Here is a 6,998-nt window from a genome sequence, read left to right as displayed (position 1 = left end):
TTTCATACTAAGTAATAGTTTTGAAATCATTTCTTAAACAAAAAGTATACTTAAAGTAAAAGCAAAGTGTTTTGAAAATGTAGAAGTTTGTATTCTTATTTATAGCCATTTTAGTTCTTAAAAACACTAACTGTCATTGCTGCTATAGTTTTATGTTTAACAAGTTTTTTTGAGTTTTTAGTTTAAAAAAAAATTAGTTTGTATTTTGTGTTTCAAAAAAAAACTTTGAGAGCTTTTAAAAAATAAAATAACTTATTGTGTATTTATGTACAGTATTCAATAAGGTACTCGCGTACGGTACGCACTAAACCTCAAAAATGAGTGCTATACAAATTTATTTTTTTAAGAATATTATAATAAATGAATGAAATCAAACGAACAAAAGCATGATTAAAATAAGATTAAATCATAACAAATATTTTTTATATCATTAAAAGTCAATTTACATTATTTTTAATAGAACTTTTTTGTTTTCAATTTGCCTTTTTGAAGAAGCGCTGATAGTGATTATGTGCTTGTTTAAGCTAATTGTACATTTGTGAAGCATTTATAATAAAGCCTGTAAAAGATTTAGTAATTATATTTAAAAATAAAGTTTTAAAAGTTGGACTTTTATCAAATATTAGGGAATAGTAGCTATTACCAGGTTTCAAAAGGGTAAAGTTTACCTTGAAATAGTATGGTACGCCTTTTTGCATGGGATCAAAATGCGTACATTATCGGTTGCCAAATTGTTATTAGTAAATAATTTCAAAAGTAAGATAACTCAATGTAACAGGCATACAAAATAATTTTTCGATTAAATATTTAGCTTAGGTTGTAATTCATCAAGATCATACATTAAATCAAAAACATATACTAAATAACGCTTTGAAGTACTTGAATGCTAAAAGAATTTATGAATGACTTAAAGAATTAAAAACATTAGTTTCCTATTTTATTTGTGCTATAACTATTTCAAACTGTTTCATCACTCAGAAACCTGAAAAAGCTGTTTGTTATTTGTGTAAAAAGAAAATATTTAATATCAACTAAACTAGATGACAAAAAATAATGTCGACAAAGAACAACGACAGGACGAAATAATTAACACTGGTCCAAAACATCTTGATGCTCCAATTAAGGTTAGTGTATAATAAAATAAGTACTTTTGGTGATAAGTTCAATAGAAAAATTTTTAGACTTATATTGTTGAACAAACTTATAAAACAAATAAAGTGCAAAAGTATTGTATAAAGAACTTTTCAATTCTTTATAAAATATGCAAACAAGTGAAAACTCAAATAGCTAACTAAGATAAATATTCAACTTTTATTGAACACTTTTAAGTAAGTTTGTATTTAATTTAATGTTATTATAACTTGCTCTTGTCTATTGTATTGAAAGCTATACTGTTGTAAAATTTAAAACAAACTCATTCCGTAAGTGAAAAAAAAACTAAAAACACTTGAAATGTAAATTCAAAGATTACAAGCAAGACAGAAGCTTGTAATAACTTTTATTTTAAATTTAATTAAAAAAAACTTCTTACGTTAAAATAAATCTTGTAAAAAAATTTACTTATTAGTTGTACAAGAATGTTTTATAATAATATTAAAATATTTAATTAAAAAATGTTTGTTTTGGCAAATAATCTTTTTTAGCAAAACTAAAGTTTAGTACAAAAATAACTTATTTTAACAGCTCGGAAAAATTGAAAACGTCGATAGTAGACTGTTAATGAACCGTCTAAGGAAATTTCTTAGAAAAGAAAAACAAAGCTGGATTAGAATGTGGAAGTGTCTAAAGTGTGCGAACTTATTAATCACACTTGCAATAATGAGTATCAACAGTTTCCAGGTAAACTTTTTGTATATTTTAAAATCAGTTATATTTTAAAACAGCATAGTTTATTAACTGTACTACGCACTTGAAAAATATTTTAACGTGTTTTACTTATGACAATCAGTTTTTATATTTTTCAACAGAATCTGAACATTTAAAAAAAACTTTTAGATTATCATCAATTTTACAAACTTACCTCCTGAAATAGTGAAAGTTGTCTCATCTTGTTTGCCCGTCCTGTCCTCTCTACTCATTTCATTTCAGGACAAGTTTGGCTGGGAAGAAAAAGCTGATGTTTCAGAAGAATGTAAGTTTATTTATTTATTTTAAAATAAAACTATTAAAGCCAAAATATTAAATTTTGAAAAAACTTTAAGCAAGTAAATATATATTCTAAATTTAACGTTATGTAATACATCTAACTTCTAACAGATAAAAAAAATCAAAAAATATTATTTTAGAGTTCTACTTTTTATCTGTTTAAATTTGTTGCAAAGTAAACTATTACGCTCGTATTATACTGTTTTATTAATTTTCTTAAAAAACAAATCTGTTTTATAGGTGTAGAGTTTTATAAAAAAATGGTGAAGCATATAGAAGCTCGAATACGATTTGATGAAGTCGGTGCAAAAGTAGCTGACGTTGTCGAAATGTGGAATGAGAGTCTTGCGGCTGAAATGAGGGAAATTCCCCAAGCTATTGTTCCGTTTTAATTTCAATAACAAAAAATAATAATAATAAAGCTGAAGTGCATTCTGTGAAAACAATAGTACTAGTTAGCCTAAGTGCTAATATTATATATGATAAAAACAAGTTGTAGTATGCTTGTTATTGAATTAATTTATATATTTTTTTATTAATCAAGAAACTTAAAAAAATAATTAATTATATTATATAGATGGAACAAATGAAAGATCTTTATAGTCTTTTAATGATAAAAATCTTAAAGATAAGAAAAAACAGTTCAAATAAAAAAATTGTACTTTAGTCGCTGGTAATTATGTTATAGTGTTCTGATGACATTAATCTAGTCTAGCTAAGATGTAGAGAGTACTATTTTATTTTAACTACACTTTGTCTAATAATAAGGTTTTATCTAATAAATCAATATTGTAAAAGCGCATTTACAAAGTATTTGATGTAGTTGCTTCAAAAAAGTTAAACACTTATGATATTAACTAAAATACTGTTAAAACATAAATTGACGATATCATAGCTATTATTAGTATCTTTGCATCATTTTCTTCTTTAAAGTAATTATTTTAATTAACAATTTTAGTGTTTCTTCTTCTGTTTGCTTACGTGATATATCTTATTATAGTTATATCTTTAGTTATAAGTATACATTTACATTTATTTAAAACAAGTCAATAAGCCTAAATTTATTGTTTTAAGCAAAACTTAATCTACCATATAAACACAATATTTTTTATGTAAAGTTATTCTGAGTAGAATGTCATGTTGTGTTTTGTTTCTCCTTTGTTGTTTATTTTTCGTCTTAGATGCATTTTTTTAGAAAATCGCAGGTTTTTATTGTTATACAACACTTTTTTGTTTGTTTTATAACAAAAACTAGATAAAGTAAATAGTTGGTATGTAGCTTGATGACGGAAAGGTTTTAGTATTTAACAGGTTCCTTGGCCAAAATTTTCGAGCGTTGATTTTTATCGTGTTAAATAAACATCTGATGTGATCACTAAAGAATAAAACAGAACTAACAGATAAGAACTAATAAGTAAGATCCTAGTATTAATTCCAACCTTAGCGCTCTTAAATATTTCTTGAAATTCTATTAACTTTTTCTTTTCAGCTATATTACTTTTTATAATTTTCTTTATTTCATAAACCCTAAATAAAAAGAGCACTCAATACTTTAAAACTATATAAAGCAGTAATTTAACAGCTACATTTAAGCAAATTCTATTTTTGTAAAGCCTGTGTTGAAAAGCTAAATTATAAGTTTTAAATGTTTATGCAATAATTTAAAGAAGAAAATGATACAAAAAAAGATAGAAAATTGTTACAATTTCTGAGATAGTAGTAAGATAAAGATAGTTTTTTGCTTAAAATGAGTTTTATTTTATATTTTGTTGCGAATTTTTTTTTTATGAACATATTTTTATAAATACTCTCAAAACGATCATACTTTTAAAAAGAACACAATAAGTATTTATCAAACTACCTGGATCATTAAATCACAGGCTCCAAGTAAACTAAGACCGTTTAAAAATACAGTTTTGTGCTTATTGAAAATCATCACACTTTATATAAAGTACTTTTAGGTAAAAATTAGTGTTTTAATTTTAAGTAGTTTTTAAATAACAATTTAATGTTAAAACTACTTAAAATACTTCAAAACTTAAAAATAATTTTAAGTACTTATATCAAAAACATTTCAATATAAAGGTAACAAATTTATATTTGTTTTTTTGTTGTTTTGAACAAAATAGTTTTGTATTACTTGTTAATTGAAATACATGCTTTTTTGCTTAGTTAACTTTTACAAGATATTTATTAGTTTCATTAAAAGCTTGTACTTATATTATTTTAAATACTAATGTGCGGTAGTACGAAATAAATTAATATATGAAGTGATTAAGTATTTCCTGTTAACACTGAGAGTTATAGTAAAACAGCTAGCTGCATTTAGTATTTAACTTGATAGCCTAAGTTAATAAGCCTAATTTTTAAAACTTCAATTTGTGTTACTTTTTAGTGCAAAAAAATACAAGCTGTAGACTATAGAGTATAACAAAGTCTGTTACTAATTAAGAAAAAATATATGTTAAAAACAAACTACTCATAAACTTTTTTTTCAATAGAATAGTAAAATACTTTCGGCTACCAATTTTTAATTACAATCGTTAAGTTAAAATGAGTGAGAATTACTGACAAAAGAAGAAAACTACCATAAATTATTACTAATAATTCAAAAATGATATTTATTTTGTAAGGTTAGCCAAGCTTATTTTATTCAGTAATAACAATTACTAATCTTTAATTAAGCTAAATGAAACAAACACAAAAAATAAAAATCATGCTAGAAAATATTGACGATTTTGTACACCTTAAAACTAAAGTAATTAAAACAGTAAAAAATGATTAACACCATTCATAATATATACAAATAGACTCCAGGGTCATTTTTTTATTTTACAGGGGTTGTTTATTTTAGTTTTATAATCTTTCGGGGAATGTTTTTTAATGATAAAATTAGTAAACTCATTTTTATGTCGAATTTAAATTCTTGCTTAAAGCAATTACGTTGACGTTGTTTTGAAAAGATTAGCAAATCAACTTTTACCAATCTTTTAAAGAGTTTTTTTTATCAGTCACAATAGTTCAATGTGAACATTAGGAGGCGTACCAGCGAATGTGTAAAGTCGGTTATTCTCGGGATAAGGTGTTCCAAAGACTACATTATGTCGATGTGATGCTCTAGCCTGATTGCACAAGCAGAATGTTGAGATTTTATGAATACTCTTAAAACATGTTGTAAAAAATGAAGGGAATTAAAAAATTGAGCTTAATTTCTATTTGCATGGAAATGTGTAAGATCAAAACTCAACTTTAAGCTTGTTTAACTTTTGATTTTAATTTAACTAAGAAAAAAAATCATATCTTAATTGAATTTTACTTCATGTATCTTACTAGTTGTATTTTAATAGTTTTTTAATATTCGTTTCCAAAAAAAATAAAAAACTGAATAAACTCGTTTAAAACGAAAATCACTTTATTTACTTGTTCGGTTTTAAGTGTTTTTTTACTTGGAATAACTTATATTTAGCCAAAAAAAATTTGCTCACATAACTTCTAGTCTTCTCTTTAATGGAATTTTTGAGAAGACCCCTATGCAACCTAGTATTTAAAGTTTCATATAACCTTAAACTAAAGTATTCTTGTTTAATAAAAGTTGGCATTCATACTTTTTAGCTGTTGTTTTTTCAAATTGTTTTGTTTTATAAGGTTATTACATGCGTTTTTTTTTGTATAACCGTTCTATAAAAACGTATTTGAGTAATATTGTATATTAACTTAAAGAAATTTTAAAAATATAAATCTAATTTAGCGATCAACTTAGTCTGAAGACGTAACATTAATACCTATAGTTTTATGTTTATTTGGTTTAAGTTATGAAAATTAACAAAAGTTTCAAAATATTTTTTTAAAAGTTTCTACAACTTGTTACTGTATTAGTAACTATGACACATAATAGTATACTTGTGTTATCTTTCACTATTTCTTACTCATAAAACTGTTAATGATTGAAATTGAAAAACTTAATCAAAAATACTTTTGCATATTTCTTGAACAAAGCTATTATAAAAAGTAAAGTTTTCTAAAATTTAATAACTAATTTATTCAATAACTTTTAACCGCACAATAAAGATTTAAATGCATAGAAATTATCTGCGCACTTTTATAAAAACACTGCTATATGAAACAACTTTTTTTATTTTTAAAATATTTAAGTATTGCTTTAAGTCTTTTCTAAAATGGTAGTGTTATAAGTTTTACTTTTTTCATGTTTACAAAACTTTTTGTAGTTATTTTTTTTTTAAAGTCAATGATACTAACAATTCGTTTTCATGTTTGTAAACTTTATTAACTTTGTTACGAACATTTTCTAAAAGTTTATTAATTATTTCGATAAAATTCCAAGTTGTAGAGTTTTAAACAGTTAGTAAAGTTTTTTTAAGTTAGTTTTTAAGGAAAAAAATTATTCAATTTATAGTAACAAAAGTGTTTTAGGCTGTTCCACAGTTCTATAAATCAATACAAACTGTGAAAATTTTGAAATAAAAAAATCATCCGTTTTCTTTCACTTTATTTATTACAAATGTATTTATTTTGTATGCAAGTTTTGCAATATCTTATTATACATACCATACATACAATAACAATGTAGTTATTGCGTATAAAACGAAAAAGTCAAATAGAAAATTAAAACTAAAACAATGAAAGTTTGATACATGCTACAAATACATACAAGTTTTTAAGCCAAAAGTAGAACTATTTGTAAATGAACAAAAATAAAATTTTAATTATATTGAAATAATGTTTAAGTAAAGTTAGGTTAAAAAAGAAAAAACAATTTTTTAAAGAAAAAGTTGGTTAATTAACGAAAAGAAATGTTTAAGTGAGTTTTGAAAATATAAGGTGTACATAAAAAC

This window comes from Thalia democratica, chromosome 7 (assembly GCF_965202585.1).
Source record: "Thalia democratica chromosome 7, ktThaDemo2.hap1.1, whole genome shotgun sequence".
Lineage (NCBI taxonomy): Eukaryota > Metazoa > Chordata > Thaliacea > Salpida > Salpidae > Thalia > Thalia democratica.
The sequence above is the reverse complement of the archived record's forward strand: the minus strand, read 5'-3'. Positions refer to the sequence as shown.